This window comes from Mirounga angustirostris, unplaced genomic scaffold (assembly GCF_029215605.1).
Source record: "Mirounga angustirostris isolate CCGP_5_RB_7025 unplaced genomic scaffold, mMirAng1.0.hap1 SCAF_6, whole genome shotgun sequence".
In the NCBI taxonomy this organism is placed as follows: domain Eukaryota; kingdom Metazoa; phylum Chordata; class Mammalia; order Carnivora; family Phocidae; genus Mirounga; species Mirounga angustirostris.
The window spans coordinates 21,296,845-21,322,563 of NW_026991714.1; the positions used below are offsets into that span (position 1 = coordinate 21,296,845).

General features: G+C 36.9%; 1 protein-coding gene across 1 annotated transcript in view; it reads left to right on the plus strand.

The window, feature by feature from the left end:
• The window catches only part of CDC73 (cell division cycle 73), a 259,032-nt gene extending 244,494 nt beyond the window's left edge, over positions 1-14,538 (plus strand). The window contains exons 17-18 of the transcript XR_010412199.1: positions 584-14,129; positions 14,413-14,538. The gene's annotated coding sequence lies outside the window, so the exon portion shown is untranslated. The remainder of the gene's footprint in view (positions 1-583; positions 14,130-14,412) is intronic.
• Positions 14,539-25,719: the final 11,181 nt, after the last annotated feature.

Consider the following 25,719-nt stretch of genomic DNA (forward strand, 5'->3'; position numbering starts at 1 on the left):
TATCAGAAGGTTTTAAAGCACATGCCTAAATAGGAGCACAGATCATTATAAAACTTAATTACCTAATTAACCAAGGTGATAGTAAGAGATTCTTAAGGCAAATATAGAAGGTGACACAGTTGTTAGCAAAACTTAGTTCTTTTAATATTGATAAGATTCAGTTTTCTTAAGTAATTGAAGACCTGATAAAGATAAAATATAGAAACTGTTTTGTTTTTTTTCTGGGCAAAGAGAAAAAAACGTTTGTTTACAATTTCTTATCAGGAGTAGACCAATAATCTACAAAAACTTTATCTTAACAGAGAAAAAACAAATTCTAATCTTATACCAGTACTTTTAAATCTCTTTCATTCCAGTCTTTGTCCTGACCATGCATAAAATTCTTTTCCAAAGATTCCTATTTCACAAACTTCCTACAACTTTTTTTTTTTTAGATTTTGTCCTAAGTTTTCCCTCCAAACAGCCAGTCTCATTTTAGGAAAAAATTATGTCCTCAACAAAAATGTATTCCCCCTTTTCATACCTTTCTTACCAAAAACACATACCTTACTACTTCTTCTTCTTTTTTTTTTTTTTTAAATAGGTTCCAGGCCCAGCATGGACCCCACCATGGGGCTTGAACTCATGACCCTGAGATTAAGATTTGAGCTGAGATCAAGAGTCAGAAGCTTAACCAACTGATCCACCCAGGTGTCCCACATGCCTTCCCTTGTTTGCATACAGTTGTTTCCCTTATTATTTCTAGTTGTTTTAATTACATTTATTAGAATTCTTACGGCTTAGAAACTTTACTTCAGTGAAAACTAAGTAGTAAGCAATTGTGAACTGTCTAAGTTACACCAGAATTCTTTGGGATTGGCAAATTTATGAATATATTTTATAATTTCCAGAAACATGTTCTTTTTTATAATTTTAATGTTGATAACTCTGAATACATGTCTATTAAAACAACAACCTTAAATTAGCTTTAATACTAACTATTTTTCCAAATACTAAGTATTTACTAAGATGGCATGAACTTGAAAAGCATTTGGGTTAGTTTCCTTCTTTCTGAGTTTTAGAATGCCCAATTCTTGTAAGTGCTTGCCTTTATCCCAATTAAATAGAGCTCTTTTACAAAGTAGTTTTAGCAATACCATTCAGAGGTCAAAAAATCTCTCATGTTTACAACCTACATATGTGGATACACACAGAGACAGATGTAAAACCCTATAGGTACAATATTTATGGAGAAGATTTTCAAGATTTGTGTTTGTACCTGTACCTGAAATTAGTCTTGAGGTGACTGTGCTCGAGTTTGAACACAAGAGCCATCTTACGAGTTTGTATTTTGAAAAAAGTCTTCTTCCCACCCCACTCCACCATTTTTTTTTCCTTCAGTGTCAGGTGATTGTGGGCTATGTTTACATTTCAAAGACAGGACAAGTTGTATAACTTAAAAGAGGTGGAGAAAGAACACAAGTTTTCCCCAAAAAGGACTTTCGTTTCCTGAAGCCAATAATTTACAAGCCTTTAAGATAAATAGGGGAAGATTTGGGATCAGAAAAGGAATAGGTGACCTTTGGGGGTGGATTGCCTCTAGAGTTGCATTTCTAGCTTTGTAAAGTTTTGTAAGATAAGGAAAGCTGCTTCTAAAACTTCAAAGAACTGGGTTGCAAGTTAAATAATGTTATAAGTTGATCTACTCAGCTGATTCCATTTTCCTCAATTTGCCTCTTCCTCTCTGGGTACATCTTACTCGTTTCCTGCCAGGATAGTATCCTGTCAGTGTTTTTAGAAGCTTCGAAATACCAATCGAAATATGCATCCCACTCAGATTGTTTAGTTCAATAGCCAGCTTTTTCTCAAGTTGGGTCCACAAATACAGTAATTAGGTATTTTAAAGAATCCTCATTTAGGCCATTTGAGAGTTGAAACCATCCCTAGTATAATCCTTTAAAAACCTTTCTTTTGACCTCCGTCACCCAGGGATTTCTAGGCTCAATTTGAACAAGCATTGAATCCCACAGGGCGTTTACCGAAGGGGTCTTCTAAAAGGTTTTCCCCAGCGTTCCTTTAGTCTTTGCAATTAACAAAACAGAGAGCATTAATTACTGTGGCAGAGCCAAAGCTCACTTATCTGCCAGTCCCTTCAGGTGCTGAACAAAGGATGTTCAGGTGGCCACTTCACCTCTAAGGTTGTGGGATAGATGAGTTCGGTCACCAGGGATCAAGTGGGATGGTCCTCGTGGAGAACCCAAGGTGACCAGTTGTCCAGAGTCAGCGAGCACCACATGAGCTGCTGCTGCCGCCAACTGCTTTGCTCCTGCTCCCAGACCACCCAGGCACACAAACCACCGACATGCCCCACCTGGGTGGCCAAAATTTATAACCGAACTTAAAGGGCTTATCCTTTGGGGTACATTAAATTCAACATAACCCAAAGGAGTGTTGAAAGCAAAGAACTTTTTACCACTTTTTACAAGCAGGGAGACAGGGAGATAGCTCTCAAAGCATCGTCTCTTTACTCATAATTCCTTTTCTGTGGAGTCTTGTCTGGCACAGAGCATGGGGGTGGGGGTGCTGGTCAGCTTGGGATTTCCCCCATGGACAGGGGGCTTTACCCTCCTGGCCCCTTGACCCACACTTGTTTCCTTTTCTGTCTCCTGCCTGGCTCGCCAACTGGTAGAACGTGGAAGAGGGGAGGGACAGTAAAGTATCCTCCAGACTGAGAAGGCACTTCGAGACAGAAAAAGCAAAGCAGGCAACTCCATACAGTTTACATAGAGTTTTATTCGGAGAAACTTACTGACAGGGAGGATCGGATGGATGTCAATCTGGAGCTGTGCAGCTATGCTCTGCAAAGCCCAGACCATAGTCTATGGATTTTATTGAGTGAGGGGACGCCCGGAGGGCATTGTAGTGAGATCAGAGGGTTCCCATGCACTTCTAAGGGTTTGCATGCTCTTAATTGACAGCTAACATTTGATTAGATCTCGTGGTGCCACCTGTGCATTAGGAAGGGGAAAGACTATGTTATCTCTAACAGATTCATGGGAGGCCAAAGCAAGGTGCTCTACATTCCAGCCTTGGGAAGCATTTCTAAGGTATACACATTAATCTCCAAGGGGCCTGGAATATGTAGCCCCAGGAGAGGCCATCCAGTGGGTATGAACAAGACGGAGGGCCAAGGATGTGGTTAGTGTTGTCAGCACTCCTGCCCTCCACTTAATTGCCTTTGGTCCTCTGTCGAAATTTAGTTGTCCATATACGTGTGGATCTATTTCTGGATTTTACAATCCAGAATTCCTTTCATTTATTTGTCTGCATGTATGTCATTATTGTACTAACTTGATGATGGTAGCTTTATAATAGGTCTTGAAATCAGATAATGTTAATCCTCCAATTTGGTCTTTTTAGAATTATTTTGGCAATTTATAGGTCCTTTGCATTTTCATAGGAATTCTGGAAACTGTCAGTATCTACAAAAACCCATGCTGAGATTTTGGTTTTGATTGTGATAGGTTATACATCAATTTGGGACAACTGAAATACTAACAATATTGAATGTTCCACCTTATTACAAGGCATAGCTCTCTGTTTACTTAGATCTTTAATTCCTCTCAGTGGTGTTCTGTAGTTTTAAGGGTGCAGGTCTTTGCCATGTTTTGGCAGGTTGGTTTATCCTTCAGCATTTCATGTTTTTTTGATTCCATCTTTAAAAAGAAGAATTTTGTTTTGTCTTTTTATGAGCAATTTTAGGTTCACAGCAAAATTGAGCAGAAAGTTAGAGGAGTTCCTGTATGCTCCCTATCCCCATATACACACGGTCTTCCTCACTATCAACATCCCACACCAGAGTGGTACATTTGTTACAACTGATGAGCCTACACTGACACATCATAATCACTTATAGTTCATAGTTTATACTGGAGTTCATTATTGGTGTTGTACATCCTATGGATTTTAGCAAATATATAATGGCATTTATTCACCATTATAGTATTATACAGAAAGTTTCATTGCCCTACAAATTCCTTGTACTTCATGATTCATCTCTCCTTCCCCACTAACCCCTGGCAAACATTGATCTTTTTACTGTCTATAAGTTTTGCCTTTTCGAGAATGTCATATATATTGGAATCACAGTATATAGCCTTTCCAGATTGGCTTCTTTCACTTAATAATACACAGTTAAGTTCCCTCCATATCTTTTCGTGCCTTGATAGTTCATTTCTCTTTAGTGCTAACTAATACTTTATTGTCTGGTGTGCCACAGTTTGTTTATCCATTCACTCGCTGAAGGATATCTTGGTTGCTTCTAAGTTTTAACAATTATGAATAAAGCTTCTATACAGATCCTGATGAAGGTTTTAGTGTGAACATAAGTTCTCAGGTTCTTTGGATAAATATGATAGAGCATAGGATCATATGGTAAGAATATGTTTAGCTTTGTAAGAAACTACCAACTGTCTTCCAAAGTGGCCATACCATTTTGCATTCCCACCAGCAGTGAATGAGAGTTCCTGTTGCTCCACATGTTCTCCAGCATTTGGTGTTGTAAGTGTTCTGGATTTTTGCCATTCTAATAGATGTGCAATGTTATCTTGTTGTTCTAATTTACAATTTCCTAAACATGTTTCATGTGGACCTTCTTTTCATATCTTCTTTGGTGAAGTGTCTGTTCAGATCTTTTGCCCATTTTTTAATTGGGTTGTTAGTTTTCCATTGTTGAGTTTTAAGAGTTCTTTGTATATATTGTATAACAGTCCTTTATTAGATATGTGTTTTTGCAAACACTTCCACCAGTCTGTGGCTTGTCTTCTCATTCTCTTGACAGCATCTTTTTTTTTTTTTAAAGATTTTATTTATTTATCTGACAGAGAGAGACACAGCGAGAGAGGGAACACAAGCAGTGGGGAGCGGGAGAGAGAGAAGCAGGCTTCCCACCTAGCAGGGAGCCCAGGACCCTGGGATTATGACCTGAGCCAAAGGCAGACGCTTATCGACTGAGCCACCCAGGCACCCCCTCTTGACAGTATCTTTTGCAGAGCATAAGTTTTTAATTATAATAAAGTCCAACTTATTAATTCTTCCTTTCATGGATGATGCCTTTAGTGATTTATCTAAAGAAGTCATCACCAAACCCAGGGTCCATTAGATTTTCTCCTACCTTATCTTCTAGGAGTTTGAGAGTTTTGTATTATACATTTAGATCTATGAATCATTTTGAGTTAATTATTGTGAAGGGTGGGAGTTCTATATCTATATTCATTTTGTACAAATGGATATCTATTTGTTCTAGTACCATTTGTTGCAAAGACTATCTTTTTTCCACTGAATGGCCTTTACTCCTTTGTTGAAAATCAGTTGATTATATTTATCTGGGTCTATTTCTGGACTCTCTATTTTGTTTCACTGATCTATTTGTCTGTTCTTTTGCCAATGCCACAGTGTTTTGATTACTGTAGTTTTATAGTGAGTCTTGAAATGGGGTGGTGTCTGTCCTCTGACTTTGCTCTTCCCTTCAGTGTTGTGTTGGTTATTACGGATCTTTTGCTGCTCTATATAAACTTTAAAACCAGTTTGTCAATATCCACAATAACTTGCTGGGGTTTTGATTGGGGTTTCTAGTTTTATTTATATAGAACTTGTTCATATTTTGTTAGATTTATACCAATGCAGTTCACTTTGAGGGGTGCCAATGCAAATGGTAGTATATTTTTAATTTCTGATTCCATTTATTCATTGCTGTTATATAAGGAAGTAATTGACTTTTGTATGTTAACTTTGTATCCTGAAACTTTGCTATAATCATTTATTGGTTCCAGGGAATTTTTTTTTTTTTGTCAATTCTTTGGATTTTCTACATAATCATGTCATCTGCAAACAAAGACAGTTTTATTTCTTCCTTTCCAATCTGTATATCTTTTATTTGTTTTTCTTGTCTTGCTGCATTAGCCAGGGCTTCCGGTGTGATGGTGAAAAGGAACAGTGGAGAGGAAATCCTTGTTTTGTTCCTGATCTTAGTGGGAAAGCTTCTAGGTTCTCAACATTAAGTCTGATGTTAGCTATAGGTTTTTTGTAGATGTTCTTGAACAAGTTGAGGAAGTTCCTCTCTACTCATAGTTTGATGAGGGTTGGTATTATAAATAGGTATTGAATTTGTCGATTTTTTTCTCCATCTATTGATATGATCATGTAATTGTTCTTCTTTAGCCTGTTGTGATAAATTATATGAATTGATTTTTTTCTTTCTTTCCCCCAGCTTTATTGAGGTATGATTGACAAAAACAGTACATATTTAGGTTGTACAAAAATTTTAAAGGTGTACAATGTGATGATTTAATATACATGAACATTTTGAAATGATTACCACAATCTAGTTAACATATCCATCATTCACACAGGTCTGTGTGTGTGTGTGTGTGTGTGTGTGGTGAGAACATTTAGGATCTACTCTTTTGGAAGATTTCAAGTATATAATACAATATTACTAACTACAGTCACTATGCTGTATGTCATATCTTCAAGACATATCCATCCTGCATAACTATATAACTTTGCATAACTGTATAACTTTCATAACTGCATAAACTTTGTATCTTTTGATCAACACATCCCCGTTTCCCTCACCCTGCAGCTCCTAGTAATAACTGTTCTACTCTTTGGTTCAGTGAATCTGCCATTGTTTTTTCTTTTTAGATTCCAAATATAAGTGAGATCATTTGGTATTTGTCTTCCTGTATCTGACTTATTTCTTAGTTTCTGGCTTATGTCCTCTGTGTTCATTCATGTTCTCACAAATGGCAGAATTTCTTTCTTTTTATGGCTAAATAATGTTTCACTGTGTGTGTGCATGTGTGCCTGTATGTGCGCGCATGTGTGTGTGAGAGAGAGAGAGAAGCATTTAAAATCCATTTATCTATAGATGAGCACATAGGTTGTTTCCATTATCTTGGCTATTATGACTAATGTTGCAGATGAACATGGAGTACAGATATCTCTTTGAGTTATTAATTTCATTTCCTTTGGATATATTCCCAGAAATGGGGTTGTTGGATCATACAGTAGTTCTATTTTTATTTTTTTTGAGGACTTTCCATAGTACCTGTACCAATTTACATTTCCACCAACAGTATACAAGGGTTTTTCTTCATACCCTTGGCAACACTTATGTCTTGTCTTTTTGATAATAGTCATTCTGACAGTGTAAAGTGATACTTCATTGTGGTTTCGATTTGCATTTTTCCCTGATGATTAGTGATGTTGAGCATCTTTTCATGTACCCATTCACCATCTGTGTGTCTTCTTTGGAAAAATGTGTATTCAGGTCTTTTGTCCATTCTTAAATCAGATTATTTGGGTTTTCTAATTTTTTATTTTTGCTATTGAGTTGTGTGAGTTCCTTATATATTTTGGATATTAACTTCTTATCAGATAATATGGTTTGCAAATATTTTCCCCATTACGTTGATTGCCTTTTATTTTGCTGATTGTTTCCTTTGCTGTGCAAAGCTCTTTATTTTGGTATAGTCCCATTCCTTGATTTTTACATGCATTGTGTATACTTTTGTTATCACATATGTTAATTGATTTTTTGAATGTTGAACTGGCCTTGCCTACATGGCATAAATCTCAGTTTGTCATGGGGTATGATGCTATTTTTTTCAATGATAAATTTCAGTTTCTAACGGTTTGTTTCTAGTATATAGAAATACATTTGGTTCGGGACGCCTGGGTGGCTCAGTCGGTTAAGCTGCTGCCTTCGGCTCAGGTCACGATCCCAGTGTCCTGGGATCGAGTCTCACATCAGGCTCCTTGCTTGGCAGGGAGCCTGCTTCTCCCTCTGCCTGCCTCTCCCCCTGCTTGTGTTCTGTCTCTCTCTCTCTGACAAGTAAATAAAATCTTTAAAAAAAAAAAAAAGAAATACATTTGGTTCTTGTATGTGGATCTTGTATATTGATCCTGTAATCTTGCTAAACTGATCTTTAATTCTAGTAAGTTTTTTATAGAATCCATTGGATTTTCTATGTAGATAATCATGTCAGTGTTGGTGAGTTTGCAGCCAAAGACTCGAGGGGGACCCTTTGCAATCTTCAGAGCTCTTTTTCTGTGCATTTCTCTACTTTAGGGTACTCTACCCTACAAACTCCAGGCACTTTGGCTTCCCAAGCTTTCAGATCTCTCTTATCATCTCAGGGAAACTGATGGGCTCTATCTGGGTTCCCTTACTCTCTACCATGGCCTGGAAATGTTTTGTAGTAAAGTCATAGGATTTGTTACCTGTCCCTCAGGGACCAAGATGTTCAATGTCTTGAAAATTGTTGTTTCATGTATTTTGTCTGTTTTTTTGAGTTGTTTTCTTTTGGGGGAAGGGTAATGCAAATCTGGTTTCTCTTACCCCTTCTTGGCCAGAAGCTAAAACTTGAAGATACCTTCCCATGTAAGAATGTATTAGTGTATTTCAATTTTTATTAAAGGAAGCACTGTATTTATTTTACTTTATTTTATTTGAGAGAGAGAGAGAGAGATCATGAGCAGGGGGGAGGGATAGAGGGAGAAGCAGACCCCCTGATGAGCTGGGAGCCCAATGTGGGACTCGATCCCAGGACCCTGGGATCATGACCCGAGCTGAAGGCAGATGCTTAATGGACTGAGCCACCCAGGCACCCAGGGAAGCACTATGTTTTGTATTTATGTGCTATACTTTATACATTGTTTCCTTATTGAAGGATATTTAGATTGTTCCACTTTGTTTTCTTTACAAATGAGATGTAATGCATGTTCTTCTCAATATTATCTGAATTGCACTGAATTTTGCATGAAATGAGTACTTACTGAGATACTTAAAATTGTATTCATATCAGCAAAACTGAATGCCTAGTACTTGGCCAGAATTATATTAAGCAATATATATAATCATATTGAGAATTCTTATTTAAAGACACAATACTTAAGAGAATTAAAGCATAAAGTGAAATAATAAGAATACACAGCCACCTTCAGTTTATCCAGAGTCTTAGGGGAATTGGGTATGCTGGATAAATGCCTTTTTTGGACATTGGTAAGGCTAAAAAATGAGGTAAAAAATGATTTGAACTCAACCTAATTGAAATCCTGAAAACTGTATTATATACTTCCTAACTTTAGTATAAAGAATAAAATTAAATAATTTAACCATATCTTGATGATTCACAATCATTCTTATAAACACAAATGCATATATGCTGATGTAGAAGTTGTGGGACATTGAGAAGAATCAGTACTGGCAAATGCCATCAGGATTAGGTAGAATGTCCATGCATTTTAGCTGACTTCCTGGTAGAATGTCTCTTTTCTTTCAAGTACTTTCATAGTGCACATTTTAGCTTAGACTTAGTATATCAGTTATTAGAGTGGTTTATATTTATATCTTTTCATTCTGCTATATTTTTAGTTCCTGGAAGGCAGGAACACCCTGTTCGTCATGTTTTTAAACCCCACAGTTCCTGGGTAAGTATTGGATATGATTAATTTAGGAGGACTTAGGAGAATAAGAAATTTCAAACTCTTGTCTGATGAATTGGGATATAAATACATAAGTTAAAACAAAATATTGAAAAGGCTAACAGTCCAATATTACAACAAGACAAATAGTTTATATCTTAATCTGAAATTTATCTCTGTACATTGCTGAAAGTTTAGTAATGTGTATGTGGACCAGCAAGAATATACAAAGAGAGTGAGAAATGAATAGATTGGGAAAAGGAATCTCTCCAGTCACTCTAAGGATAGAGAAATTTTACCTTTTGGCTTCTCAGGAGGAAGAGGAAAAAAAACTTAGGTTTGAGTGTGTTGTGTCTTCTTTCCCATCTGATGTATTGTCATAAGGTCAATGAGAGAGGGAAATTCTAATGTAGTCTAATATAGTAGTTGAGGAAAAAAAGACTCTAATATAGTAATTAATTAGTTGAACAAATTATATATTGAGCACTTACTATTTAGTTATCACTTTGCTAGCAAAATTCAGAATCCACTTTTTAGGTGTTTGCTAACTAGCCATGGTTTACTTCTTCTGAAATGGATTTTTTCTTTGGGATCAAGAAGATAAACCCTAACAAGGATGAATTGGAAATTAAGATATAAGGCACTTCTCAAAGATTTTCCTTTACACTAGGAGTAATTTTTTGCTTTGGCCATTTGAAAAGTAAATATGGAAAAAAAGATAGCAAGTCCCTAGTTTGAGAGAGATAACCTTTAGGAAGATTTTGATATACGTTGACAAAACTACCATCTGCATTTTAAATTTTATTCATAATTTATGATTGCTACCCCTGCTCACCTTTCAAGCAAGGTCTAAACTAAAAGGGAAATATTTTTCCTCTTTTCTTTTATCTTATGTGTATTGAAACAGTTGTATTTTAAAATTTCAAAGTACAGAGCATAGCTGGATCTCTTTTTTTTTCTGTGGGGATTACTTACACATCCCAGAAAGAGGTGTGAAGTAGGCTACAGGAAAGATGTACTGCAGAAGAAAAAAGCATAGTGAGAAGCATGATGATATTGTTTCCAAATTTTTAACCATATACTTTGGCAGGAAAAAAAAATGATCTTAGAAAAATGATTAAGAATACAGATGGTTCCTAGCTTATGATGGTTCAGCTTATGATTTTTAGACTTAACAATGATGCAGAAGCAACCCACATCCATAGAAACCATACTTTGCATTTTGAATTTTGATCTTTTCTTGGGCTAGGCGTATGCGGTAAAATATTCTCATGACGCTGGACAGCTCCCAGTCAGCCTTGCACTCACAAAGGTAAACAACTGATACAACTATGACCATTCTGTACACATATAACATTCTGTTTTTCACTGTATTCAATACATTACATGAGATATTCAGCACTTTATTATAAAATAGACTTTGTGTTAGACAATTTTGCCCAGCTGTAGGCTAATGTAAGTGTTCTGAGTTTATTTAAGGTAGGCTGGGCTGATCTATGATAACAGGTAGGTTAGGTGTATTAAATGCATGTTTGATTTATGATGAATGTATTGGGATATTGGGATGTAATCCCATCATAAATTGAGGTAGATCTGTACTGAATTCAACGCTCTCTTTTTAATCTGCTGACTTCTAAATGCAAAAGATTCTATTTTAGAACAAATCCTTCTCCGACAAATTTTCTTTCCTGATACATTTTGGTATGTGGTTAATTTTATAAATTGCCTAAAATATAACATCTTTCCATTTTGCTAACTCATTGATTCCGTTTTGTAACAATTGAATCAAGGCCTGAATGAGAGGATAATAAAGATAGGGTAGATTAAGAATAAGTACTTCAAACAATGGAAAAGAGTTATTTCAACATGTTCTTTTCTTGCCACAACACACTCAGATAGGCACGTCTGGATCTTGACTTTCTGGAAAAGTTATGGAGATGTAAAGCAACAAATATTATACACAATTATACCACTGTACCTTTAACCAATGTCTCCCCATTTTCTCCTCCCCAATCCCCACCCCTGCAATTACCTTTCTATTCTCTGTTTTTATGAGTTTGACTCCTTTACATTCCACATACAAGTTAGGTGAGATCATGCCGTATTTGTCTTTTTGTGTCTGGCTCATTTTACTTAGTATAATGTCTTCCAGGTTCATCCATATTGTTGCATGTAGCAGGATTCCCCACCCCCCTTTCTTTAAGACTGAATAATAGGCTGAGTAATACTCCAGTGTGTGTGTGTGTGTGTACAACAATACATACAAACACACACACACACACACACACACATATATATATATACACCACATTTCTTTATCCATTCTGTTGGTGGGCATTTAGGTGGTTTCCATATCTTAGCTATTGTGAGTAATACTGTAGTGAACATGGCAGTGCAGTTATCTCTTCAAGAAAGCACTATTATTAGGGCACCTGGGTGGCTCAGCTAGTTAGGCATCCAACTCTTGATCTCAGCTTAGGTCTTGATCTCAGGGTTCTGAGTTCAAGCCCTGCGTTGGTCTCTACTCTGGGCATGGAGCCTACTTAAGAAAAAAAAGAGAAGGCACTATTTTTTTTTTTAAGATTTTATTTATTTGACAGAGAGAGACACAGTGAGAGAGGGAATATAAGCAGGAGGGGTGGGAGAGGGAGAAGCAGGCCTCCCGCCAAGTAGGGAGCCCGATGTGGGGCTCGATCCCAGGACCCTGGGATCATGACCTGACCCGAAGGCAGACGCTTAACGACTGAGCCACCCAGGTGCCCAAGAGAAGACACTATTATTAAATATATCTTCTTGCTAACTAAGACTATTTACGGATTTTTAACCCATCACTTGAAGAACATAATGACTAATATTACCAGCATCATCACTTAGTCTTCATTTGATTTGGTCATTTGGACTGTTACTCATGATACTTGAATCATGATGGTTCAAGTATCAGGCCAATGGAGATGACTGGTTGTAAAATGGTTGTCAGTGGAGGGGCACCTGGGTGGCTCAGTTGGTTAAGTGTCTGCCTTCAGCTCAGTCATGATCCCAGGGTTGTTGGATTGAGCCCCACATTGTGCTCCCTGCCCAGTGGGGAGTCTGCTTCTCCCTCTCCCTCTGCTTCTCCCCCTGCTTGTGCTCTCTCTCTCTGTCAAATAAATAAAATATTTAGAAAAAATAAATAAAATAAAATGATGGTCAGTGGATCCTGAGGTTCTGTGGATGTGTCTCAAGTGTGAGCAAAGGGGAGCAGCCAAAGTCTAAGTGGGCAACCTTGCCCCTGGCCCAGGGTTTGAATTAGAGCAATTTCACATTTATCTGTTTTATATTTTGGGATTCTACAAAAGTCTTCTTTGAAAAAAGTTTTCCTTTTCCTGTACAAAGAAAATACTGGAAAATTTACGCTATAAATGCCTTGTTGTGGTCTCTTTATCTCTCCTTTCTTAATAAAAATTTATCCATGGGTAAAACTAAAATGAAAATGGAACCAAATACAAAATCAGCACCAAAAACACTATAATGATTCATAATTGCTGTAGTTATTAATGGCATATCATTAATGATAGCTCACTAAGGGATGTGGTAGAGGAAATATAAATTGCAGGTTATGTCTAATTCTCTTTACCTGCAATTTCAGCTATTTCTTCCAATTTAGAAAGCAGATAGGAAAGCAAGTGAGTGAGAGAGTGATACTATTCAGGGGATAACCTTGAATCTATTCTAATTTAGAAGAGAAAGTAAATCATTTGTATGATCGACATCCTAATTATTACTATTAAAAGTATTTCAACACCTCTCATTACTAATGACATCACAGTGTTTGAGGATTTTCTAGGGTAAGGAGCTGAGAGCAAGAAGTCACTGCACTGATTTTAAAATATGAAATTTTTGGATTGCAAGGGATACATTCTGTTGAGGACACCTTAGATTTTTGAGGTATGATAGCTCTTATTCCATATTTATTTATTTTTATCATAATCTCAATAGAAGATAATCTACGTGGCAAGAGAGAAAACATCCTTGGAGGATGACTGGTGATTCTGCCTCACAGGATTGGTGTGAGAATCTCATGAGGTCCTCTGTGAACGATGCCCATAAGGAAACAGTTCTTAGTCCCCTGGAGTGAGAGGGAGAAGGCATAGCTCAGATAAGCAGTGTAGCCAGGAAGAGTGAGGGACTGGAACCTGATTAATAAGTTAATTGAAATGAAACTAAACAGCTTGTTTGTAGTAATACAATCTTCAAAGCACAGTTTTGTAAGGGATTTGGATCTGTAGGAAAAGTGGGATTTATGCTAGAAATAGAATCAAGAGGGTAAGAATCTGTACTGTTACTAGAAATTAATAGGCCAAGGCTGTGCATATTCTCTTCAGGAATAACTCATGGATTTACAAGTGACTTATTAAATTAAAACTGTCACCCCCTAACTGTGCTAGTAAGCTGTGACAGCAGAGTGTGGGCTAGGCCTGGGGACATAATACACGGAGCATGACACCTGGAGGATACTTTCAATAACCTGACCCACCTTCCTTTTTTATTTTATTTTATTTTATTTTATTTTATTTTATTTTATTTTATTTTATTTTATTTAAGTAGACTCCACACCCAGGGTGGAGCCCAGCGCGAGGCCTGAATGCATGACCCTGAGATCAAGACCTGAGCTGAGATCAAGAGTGAGACACCCCACCTTCCTATATTTTAATAGTGGATTAGGTGTGAATGGGGTGAGCAGGAGGTGGGTGCGGAGGGACCCCTAAAGGAAACCGTTAGGAGGTGAAAATGTTCAAGAGAAAAAAGGCTTCTAGACCTCCTTTCTTCACAACAAGGATTTAGAAAACTTTCTGGGTTTTGCGACTTCCAGTGGCATGTGCAGAAATCCAAATGACCAATCCAATAAAATTAGATATAGTAACATTCTTATCTGTATCTTGATAAATCAGTACTTGTTCCCGACAGATGATTAAGGGTTGAGATACTGGGTGCTGCTAACGTTACTGACAGACATCACGAGACTTGGTAGGACTTTTGCTTCAAAGCGGGAGGAAAATTGCCTAAGACGTGTTTTACTATGGGCCAGGTGTGCCTCGAAGGGCAAAAACAGCTGACAACAACAGGACTTCAGAGCATTCGCAGAGCGTGCCGAAGGAGTGAGGTGAGACTCTCTTTGCTATATCCGAATCAAGAAAGAATACCTCCAGTGAGATCCATCGTTACGGTTAAAGATGGGGCTCTGCAGTCACACACACCTAGGGTTGAATTCCCAATTAGTCATGCACCTGGTGACCTCGGATAAATTCTTTAACCTTGCCAAGACTCACTTTCCCTATTTTTGAAGTGGCATAATAATGATAATTTTCTCCTAAAATGGGATTAAATGAACACTTGCCGAGTTGCCAATAACTCTTCTTATTCCCATTATTGTGAATAATAACCAAAATGCTATGCAGAATCATGTAAAGCTTCTAAAATGTGAGAAGCCACAAAATACAAATGTGACCCCGTCATTATTCTCAGTGGGTGGTGTGGAGGGAGGAAATTCGAGAGGCATGAGGAGGGTTTTCCCTAAAAATAAGCTGTTGTCCCACTCATCAAAAATACATGTCAAATTTGGGAGAAGGGGTAACATCAGCTTGAACTTAAGACAATTTTAGATTATCTGAAAAACTAGTAGTGCTGATTGTTGGAGGTCTTTTTGCACGAAGCATGCGGGGCTTTCAAAAGAGGAAGAAAGCAAAGGATGGTTTATCTGATCTCATGCAATGTTTGTCTTTTGCTTGTCAGATTTTGCATTTTGCTCTTGAGAAACAATATAGAAACAGACAGTTGCCAAAGCATATGTGACAATTGAACTCTGACCCATGTAAGAAACCTGGATGACAAACCACAATTTCTTTAGCAACCAGCTCCGGAAACCAAACCACAACCCATGCAACAAACAGCCCAGAATGGTAAGGGTTTCGTCAGTAACTGTCAAGTTCCCTCTTTTTGCCCTAACTTCCAACTCAGGACCAGCCAGATAAAGCCAGAGATACCCTCCAAACCAATCACAGAAGATGACCTGCTTTTAGTGAGTCCGCCTCTACCTACACCATAGCAACACCTCCAATCAGAGCACACCTGAAGCCTTGCCTTTTTTCTTGACAAAGCTTTCCTGCATCCATGCCTGCCTTTGAGTTTCCTCCAAACCCAAGTGATGGGTGCTGATTCCCTTGTTATAGCAAGCTCTGAATAAATATCCTCTGTTCTCATTTGGGTTGTTTTCATTTATTATCAATTTCTATAGCACGCATGTTTGTTTTCATGAGACAATAATGTTTAACATTAATGTATGAAATTGTCAGTGAGTAAAATGAATGTTTCAGAGTGGTACTGTGTTTGATCCTGTACCTCTGGGTGTTCACAAGCCCTGGTTTGAGGATTTTTTTTTTTAAACATTTTTTTTCAATTACAGTTTACATACCATATAATTAATCCAGTTGTTCTGGCACCGTTTGTTGAAAATGCTGTCCTTTCTCCCATTGAATTGCCTTGACACCTTTGTTGAAAATCAATTGACCATAAATATGAGGGTTTATTTCTGGATTTTCTATTCTGTCCCATTGATCTATATATCATACTATCGATTACTGTAGCTTTATAGTAAGTATGAAGTCAGGTCGTTTAAGTCCTCCAATGTTCTTTTTCTAAAGTGTTTTGGCGATTCTAGATCCTTTGTACTTCCATATGAATTTTGGAGTCACTTTGTCTTATTTGCCATAGACCTCCATGCAGTTTAGGTGCTGAGATGAGTCAGGGCTTGGTGGTGCAGGCTGGGGGAGTCTCTTCATCTCTTACTCATTTTAGCAGATACTATGTTTAAGTGAAATATTTCTGCAAGAAATATTCACCAGAAGGTCTTGGAAAGCTATTTCTTTTCTTAATTCTACATTCTCTACTAACATCTTTGACTTCTCTAAAGAATCCTTTCTCTTCATTCTCTGAAATATTCTTTTCTGCTTTTGTCCTTTAACATGGACATTCTTCAATGTCATACAAGCAGTCACATCTGCTAAAGTGTATCTCCAAATGTTTCATTGAAAAGAACAGGAAAAAACTAGGATTATCCTCTTACTAAATAGGAATTTATTATTTGTGTAATCTGAAAATGAGAATATTGAATATAGTAATACATATGCACTTACATTTGTTTTTGCCACAGAAAGTAGTGGTAGAAATTATCTTCTGTGTAAACATAGATGGTGTTCAGAGTAAAATGGCTTCCTTTATGGAGAAAAAAATATATATGCACAATTTAACTAATTATGAATGTGGAAGAAAAAGCAATTCTGTGATTGCATAATAACTCACTAGCTGGCTAATCTTAAAGGGCAAGTGGTAAAATCAGCCTTTTTGAGCTTGCCTATTAGAAGTCTCAATAATGTATAAGAGGCTGACTTTTGTTTTTCTCGTATTGCTGCTATTTAAAATCAGCACATGAATTTATTTGTATTAAAGTTTCTAACCAAGTGTAGAACTTTTAAAAGTGGAAAAATTTAAAGCACATTTTAGCATGAGTAGAGCACCTTTTTTTTTTTTAAAGATTTTATTTATTTATTTGACAGAGACAGAGACAGAGAGAGCAGGAATATAAGCAGGGGGAGTGGGAGAGGGAGAAGCAGGCTTCCCGCTGAGCAGGGAGCCCGATGTGGGACTCGATCCCAGGACTCTGGGATTGTGACCTGAGCCGAAGGCCGCCATTTAATGACTGAGCCACCCAGGCGCCCATGGGTAGAGCACCTTAAAAGTAGTAGTCATTCAATCAACATTTAGAGCCAATGATAAGCATTTTATTTTACTTTTTTTTAAGTTTAAAAAGACACTACATACATCTTAGGGTATATTTTATATAGTATTAATATAAATTTTGTACCAGAAAAAGCAAATGAAAAAGCATTCAAACATTCTATCAGACTATGTCTATGTATTGTTAGGAGAGCAAAAACAAATAAACTCAGGGTTAAAAAAAGCAATTCTGGGAATTTAAAAATAGTTTCCTTCAGCAGAAATAAAGTAACCAACTCTCCAAGCATACCATTTTATTCACTCGGAAGAAGCAAATTCAAAATGTGTGTAAACCAGTCTAGTTGACTACAAAGTAAGCAGAATCAATTTATATTTATCATGTAACTATTTTGACATCTTTTATTACTTAGTGGGTCTCCATGCTGATTGAAGGGGACTGGCACAAATTCTAGGCTTTGGAAAAGTTGAGTAATTTTCATCTAATTGCACTATAAATAGAAATATCTCAGTAATATTAATGGCTATCAACTAGTAGGGATTTCTTGAGTTTACATGTAGATATCCATACATTAATAAGTATATATGTAAATGAGTGTATTAAGTAGTTAAGTGCTTTATTTTTATTTTATTTTTTTAAAGATTTTATTTATTTGACAGAGAGAGATAGCGAGAGCAGGAACACAAGCAGGGGGAGTGGGAGAGGGAGAAGCAGGCTTCCCGTGGAGCAGGGACCCTGATGCGGGACTTGATCCCAGGACCCTGGGATCTTGACCTGAGCCGAAGGCAGACACTTAACGACTGAGCCACCCAGGCACCCTAGTTAAGTGCTTTAGAACAGTGCTTGGCTGATAGTAAGGAGTCAATATGAATTAGTTATTATATGGACATATTAGTGTTATCCACATATTATTTCACTGTATGTTTATTAAATAAGTTGAGGAAAATCCTGCTCTATTAGCTGTAAATGGAACTAGCTGCTTGTCAGTATGAACTTTTGACTCTGGTGCTGCCCATTTGAATAGTGAGCCGGCGGCTGATAAGCATGTAATACTGAAGGGTCACCAATTCTCTCAGCACTAGGTGTTCATTTTGACATCATCTTGCCAGGGAAAGGAATAAATGACGTAAATGATTGAAGTAGAGAACCAAAAAGAATGATCCTGCAAAAGTGATATTATTTTACACTATGAGCTGACTTAACTTTCTCCTTTTTTTTTTTTTTTAAGATTTTATTTAGTTATTTGTCAGAGAGAGAGAGAGGGTGCGCGAGCACAAGCAGGAGGAGTAGCTGGCAGAGGGAGAAGCAGGCTTCCCACGGAGCAAGGAGCCCAATGCTGGACTCCATCCCAGGACCCTGGGATCATGACCTGAGCCGAAGGCAGACGCTTAACTGACTGAGCCACCCAGGCGTCCTAACTTTCTCCCTCGACTGAAGTTTAGACTCTTTGCTGATGGCATCAGTTGGCTTTTTTGTAAAACAAATCACTTTCTTTTGAAGTGTGATTCTCTAACAAGGAGTCATGGTTTAATATATATTAATGACATGGATAAAAATAGTATTCAACCTATTCATTTTTATAACAAAAGTATGAGTGAATGGTAGGCAGCTTTTGACATGCCTCCCAATGAACTCTACCTCCTGGTATTCATGTTTTTGTGGAATCCCATTGAGTGTGAGCTGATCCTAATGACTTGCTTCTAATGAACAGCAAATGGCTAAGGTGATGGAATATCACTTCTGTGTTTGGGTTGCTAGCATTCTCTTTCCTGCACTCTCTCTTGCCACGGCCACATTGTGAGTTATTCTGTGGAGAGGCCCACGTGGCAAGGAATTGAGGGAAATCTCCAGCCAATAGCTCATGAGAATTGAGGCATGAATCCAACAGTCTGCTAAGATCTGAATCCTGCCAAGTACTACATAAATGAGCTTGGAAGTGAATCCTTCCCATTGGATCTTGAGATGACTGAAGTCTCCCTTGAGTGATGCTCGTAGCTGGAATACTTACCTAAGTTGTACCTGGATTCTTGATCCAGAGAAACTGTGAGATAATAAATGTTGTTTTAAGCCCCTAACATTTTGGGGTAGTCTGTTACACAGTAATAGATAACTAAAACAATGCATAAATTGAAGAGCCAAATATTTACTCAGTGAATTTGGGTTATGGAGACAGGCAATTTGGTTAATTTGATGCCAATTATCTGAGATACTTACACAATGTCTCTTAAGAGTTAAAAAGAATTATACAATATTATGAACAAACACTATTTTTCTAATAATTTTCCCTCCTCTCACTCCATATCCAGCCTGAGCTTCATGATCTACTTATTTTATATGTATGATATGACTATGATGTTAGAATATTTCTTTATGCATGATTACTCACTAGCCAAATAGCAAAAATAAAATAATTTGACAAAAATGCTTTGTATGTCATAGCTCTAGGCCATATCATGTCAGGGAGCATAAAATATAGCATTTATCTGTAACACATTCATTACCCATGAAAAAAGTTACTTCCCATGGGGTGTTCTAGGCAGAACACTCCTTTGAGATGATCTGCCTGGATTACATCAGTCATGATGCATTACATCATACAAGGGAATGAGGATTGCCACTGTCCAATGCAATGTGCCAGATGGAAATTGTCAAAGAAAATTTTCTTGGAGCTCACATGATATAAATTTTTCCGTGCTTCCCCTCACCCTAAGTAATCTGTAATTCAAACACCATTTTGTGGGCAGGGAGAATCCTGAAAAAAATGTGATTAAAGATACTGTGTCAGTTATATATGTACTATTAGGAGTTTGCCATATTTTCTTCCTGCAACTTTGGGCTCATGCATCCAGATGAGGAGGGAGGTAAGGAAAGTAAGGCTGAAGTTTATTGAGTCAACTCACTTTGCCAACAAACTAAATGAAATTTAGTGGTGTTTCTAGTTTCACTTTATTCCAGGTCTAACAATGGTTTTGTGCAAGTTTGACAGCTCTGGTTTGAAGTGTTTCTGTTAACATGTTGTGGTTTTCATCTTCTGATGAGTGTAGCTGGTTCTAAATAATTTAGCTGTTAGCTTAAGGGCAGTTTCTGTGATGGTACAGATTCTTTTCTTCTGGGTCTATATTTAGGGCACTCTAATTAAGGATTTCAGCCAGGAGCAGAAGGCAAGCTCAGGTTATCTTGCAGTTTGGCTTATTGGCTGTTTTGATAAAGAAAGTCAGTGGAGGAGGAAGTTGGATTGAAGAAAAAACATCCGCTAATTTCAATGATCCATATTAGTTTGGGTCCTGTTAACAAACGAATCAGTTTGATTGGTTTTAAATTTCAACTCCTGCTGGATCAGTACAACTGGTCAAGATACAATAGGAAAAAAATTATCCACGAGGATGGGAATTTGCTGCAATAATAACTGCTTTGTAGTTCTGTAGTTGACCGTTAATAAATACTCTTAACATTATTGCTATGGACAGTTGGAAAACATAGCCTATTAAACCATGAGTCAAATTTACTAACTTTCTGGGCATCTGCTGGTCTGTTTAGAGAGAAATTGATCCTGATTATCTGTTATTTGCTCGGATTACTTGTAATCAGTCAGGTGTAGCAAGTTTTTCTGCATCCAGACACATGTAATCCTAACAAAGTCTGCTTTTCTTGCAGAGGTTTCTACTGGTTGTTGCTTTCAGGTACCTTGAAGAAATCATTCTTTCCAACATTACATAAAAGATGAAACACATGCTCTAAGTAATTTGACAATGATGGAAGAGAATGGTCAATTATTTTTATGTATCTAACTTTAGAGTTATTACTCTATTATAAAATCACCTAAATAAAAACTCTTTATTCTTTCAAGAAGAAAAATAAATCTATGGCCTGCTTTCTTGTTTTATAAATTAAGGTGTGGTTTGGAAAATAAAACTCTAAGAAAAAAGTGTGCACAGGATACTGCATTATCTTTCAACTTTTTAGAGGGAAAGAAATAAACATGTCAGTCCAGAAAGATTGTCCTGAGGATATTTGCAGTCTGTCATAGGAATGACTGGTTGGGGGCGCCTGGGTGGCTCGTTTGGTTAAGCGACTGCCTTCGGCTCAGGTCATGATCCTGGAGTCCTGGATCGAGTCCCGCGTCGGGCTCCCTGCTCGGCAGGGAGTCTGCTTTGCCCTCTGACCCTATCCCCTCTCATGTGTTCTCTCTCATTCTCTCTCTCTCAAATAAATAAATAAAATCTTTTAAAAAAATGACTGGTTGGATCAGGAAAAAAGCTTCTTTCTTAACTTTTGTGTGAAATTGGCTATATAACCTCATGGATCAATATCCTTTTATATATATTAATTTTTTATAAAAATGTGTTCATTATTACAAAGGAATACTTATGCTAGAACAACATAAAAAATTAGTTTGTCTAAGAAATCTATAATTTCACCAAAGATTAACCTTTAATCCTTTAATTATTTATTATATACCTTTGAGATAAACACACACACATAACTTTTTTTTTTTTTGAAGATTTTATTTATTTATTTGAGAGAGAATGAGAGACAGAGAGCACGAGAGGGAAGAGAGTCAGAGGGAGAAGCAGGCTCCCCGCCGAGCCGGGAGCCCGATGTGGGACTCGATCCCGGGACTCCAGGATCATGACCTGAGCCGAAGGCAGTCGCCCAATCAACTGAGCCACCCAGGCGCCCCACACATAACTTTTTTATCCAAGACAGTATCAAGGGTTATGCTACTTTGTCCCGACTTTAACTTGCTTTTTAATTAAACAGTATTTTGCTAACACATTTCTTTTCAACAAACATCATCATCATTACTATTCTTGTTGACTGTATTAATATTTCAGTATGTGGATGCACCATCGTTTGTGTAACCAGTTGACATTATTGGCCATCACACCCAGTTGTTAAGCAGTCCTGAAATAAACTCCCCTCTTCATAACATTTTGGAGCCCTTGTCAAATTCTTTCTTTAGGATACGTTCCTAAAGGTAGAATTTCAGGATTGATGGCATGCATTTTAAGTGTTTTGATCTACTCTAAATTTATTTTATAAATGAGAATTTCCGTTATCTTAAAGGACATTTTCAGGATCCTTCTTGTTACTTGATCATTTTGTACTTTGTAATATAAACAGCTCTATTTCACATGCCAGTGTGAGTCTTGCGTGACCGTAAGAGGTCATCTAGGCAACTAAATATCCCACCTGCAGCTCGGATTTTTCAGTCAGCAGTTGACCTTTATGTAAATAAAAGAGAAAAATAGTGTTGAGTTCAGGCTCACTAACCAATTTAAACATTACGTATTAAACTCAAATCTCTTTCCTCCACACCACCACCTGCTTTAAGAGAATGACTTCCTATTTGTGGAAGACTCAAAAGCATTTGACTGTGTTTTCTTTATGTTTGAGAAGTGGGTTATGGCCTTTTGCTTGGCACATATTCTTTGTCATAGTCTTCCTTTCGCATATTTTGCTCTTTTATATATACTTACTTGGATGAGTTTTAGTCAAATAGTGGATCTGAGAAATCTTGGAGTCAAAATGTCTGGCGTAAAGTATTTTGATCCTGCTTTATTAAAGGGGCAAGTATTTTTACCACTGCATTCTTCCCATCCCTCTATTATGATGTAGATTATGCATGGATGTGCCAGACTTTGTTTAGCAAATTGGTATCATTTTGTTAATATATTTTCCTCATCATTTTCATTCTTGAAGCCTGTGGTTATTACATATTTTAACCGTTAGCATTGGTCTAAGTATGTGAGAATTATTTCTGTCTATGCTCTACTATTCCCTACATAGGGGAAATAAGGCAGAAAAGATTTTAAGAGGCAGAAAAGACATATAGTAAAAGTTGGAAAAAAATTTTGGTCTACAAATCTTCTGTGGTTACTTTGCTGATAAACTGGAGATGACAAGCACCATCTAAATATACACGTTATATACAAAGATATTAGTTTGTGTTGTGAACGTTTAGCTAGCTACCCACAGATTAAGAAAGTTGTCACACTGATCAAGGGGACCTTCTAATTTCTTCTGTCACTTAACTAGTTTATTCAGATTATCTGTATCTATACATATCTCATAGTATGTAACACATACTGTGATATATAATATAGCAATTATATACAATTTCATTATGGTTACATTTTTATAACTCACACATATATACTTTTTTTTTTTTTAAGTTAAAGACTCATCACAGGTTATGGCAAGCTAAGCTCTTCACCCTCTTTCAATATACTGTGTTGAAGGAATTCCTTGATAATCTTTTAAACTTTGAAGTCCTATTAAAACAGGCACAATACAATCTCATGATAAAGGCATTCAACTTCTCACTTCCTAATTCATATTCCACTTTACTCCCATATAATTTTTAAAAATCACAGTATCACCTGACAATAATCTCATGGAAAGTCTTTCATCATGGAAGAATGCCCTCAGTTTGGGTGGATGCAGTGATAAAAATGACATTCAATTTCAGGGTGCCCAGATAGCTGCCAGGCTAATTTAAGTGCTCATTGAAAAACCACTCCTTGTAAATAAAATCTTTAAAAAAAACCCCAAAAAAACAAAAAAACAAAAAAAACCACTCCTTGTATAATCTTGTTTTCTCACCTATGCTCCTGTACTGACAATATCATAAATGCTATGAGTATTTTTTAAGGTTCTCAAACTCTTTGTTCTTAGGGTCCCCTTTAGACTCTTAAAAATTGAGATTTTGTCTATGTGCTTTTGTCTGTGTGTATTATAGCTAGAGATTTTTAGTATATTCAGATTTAAAACTGAAAAAATATGTATTGATTATTTAAAAATAACAAACTCATTACATTTGACATAAGTAACATTTTAATGAAAAATAATCTTATTTTCTAAAACTAAAAAAAGAATGTTAGCAAGAAGTGTGCATTGCTTTATATTTTTGCAAGTTTCTCTATTGCCTGGCTTAATAGAGGACAGCTGGATTCTTATATCTGCTTCTGCATTCAATCTGTGGAGACATCGCAGGTCATATAGCCTCTGGAAAACTTCATTGTCTGTTCACGAGAGAATGAAAATAAAAAAGGCAAATAATGTTTTCATATTATTATGAAAGGAGTTTTGACCTCACAGTCTCTCTGCAAAGGTCTTGAGGACCCCCAGGAGTTCCCAGATCACACTTTGTGAACCACTCACTGTGCTAGATTATAAAAACATGGGTGTCCTTATACATCTTTATTGCAGAATAAAAACATTTATGGGAACTATTATTGCAGCGTGGTATTGGAGGGTTATAGGCCAGGTTTAAAGGGCAGCTCTGCCATTTAGTTGCTTTGTTATCTTGGGAGCGTTAAACTTCCAAACCTCAGTTTCCTCTCGTGACAAACGAGTATAATGATGTTTACCTCGTGGAATTACTTTTGAGGCTTGTCATTCTTAGTTACTTACCATCTCTTGCATTAGTTATTATAAAGTTATTACTGAGAACGTGGTAGACTCTGGATTTATTGATAAAGACTGCTTTCTGGTCTTGCAAAGTGGAGAACCTGGCTCTGTGTTGTGATAAAATCAGAAAACAAATGAACGGCTGGAAGGTATTGTGGCATTGGTATATAAAATTAGTGCTGCTACCACTAACATTATCCCCGTGTTTGAGTGAAGACACTGAGGCCCACCAGAGGTCAAGTTGCTGGGGTAAGGCCAAGGCCAGCAGAACTGGAATGGGAATCTGTGCAGTTCACCTGCAGCATCCACATTCCCAACCAGTATCCTACACAGCCGCCCCAGGTAGTAATTTGACTGTCATACTCCAAATGATTCAAATCTAGAGTTTGATTCTTGTGGTTTTTCTGAGTGCATTTTACATCATGGAAAAATTATTACAATTTACATCCATTGTTAAGTTAACCATTGCTATAAAATAACAGGTGCTGAATGTGGATTTCTTCACTCAATCCCTTGTAGTCAGTCACTGCTTCGCATACTTAGGGATATTGCCCTATTTACTTTAGTTGTAATTGCTTTTCTTTGCATCTGGTGTGACTTTGTCAGAAATTCATGTTACTCTTTGTGTAGATGTCTTATGATGTTCTTTCTATGGAGTTTCTCACCCTCAATCCTGTAAGGAATAATTTTCCAACTGAAATGTGTTTTCAAAACTTTTAAATGAAGAGAACTTTATTACTTTAAATAAAGGGAACTCCCATTTGTTGGATTTCATGAATGAAACATCTCAAAAATACTTTCTCTTCATTCACTTTAATTTTTAACTGTACTGGGCCATCCGATTGCATCAGTGACATCATTCCTCAAAGCAATTGAAATTAGAGTAATAGGTTTAATTTGGTTTTCTCCAACACATATTTGACACAAAAATTATGTTTTTTATATTTAGGTAGTAATTACATGGCTGATTCAGATCTCAATGTAAGAGGGTAAGATTGATCTTTTCTGATGAGTGCCCTTTCTTTTATCAGAGAAGAAATTTCTGTGGAAAGCTGGGCTGCTAATATTCA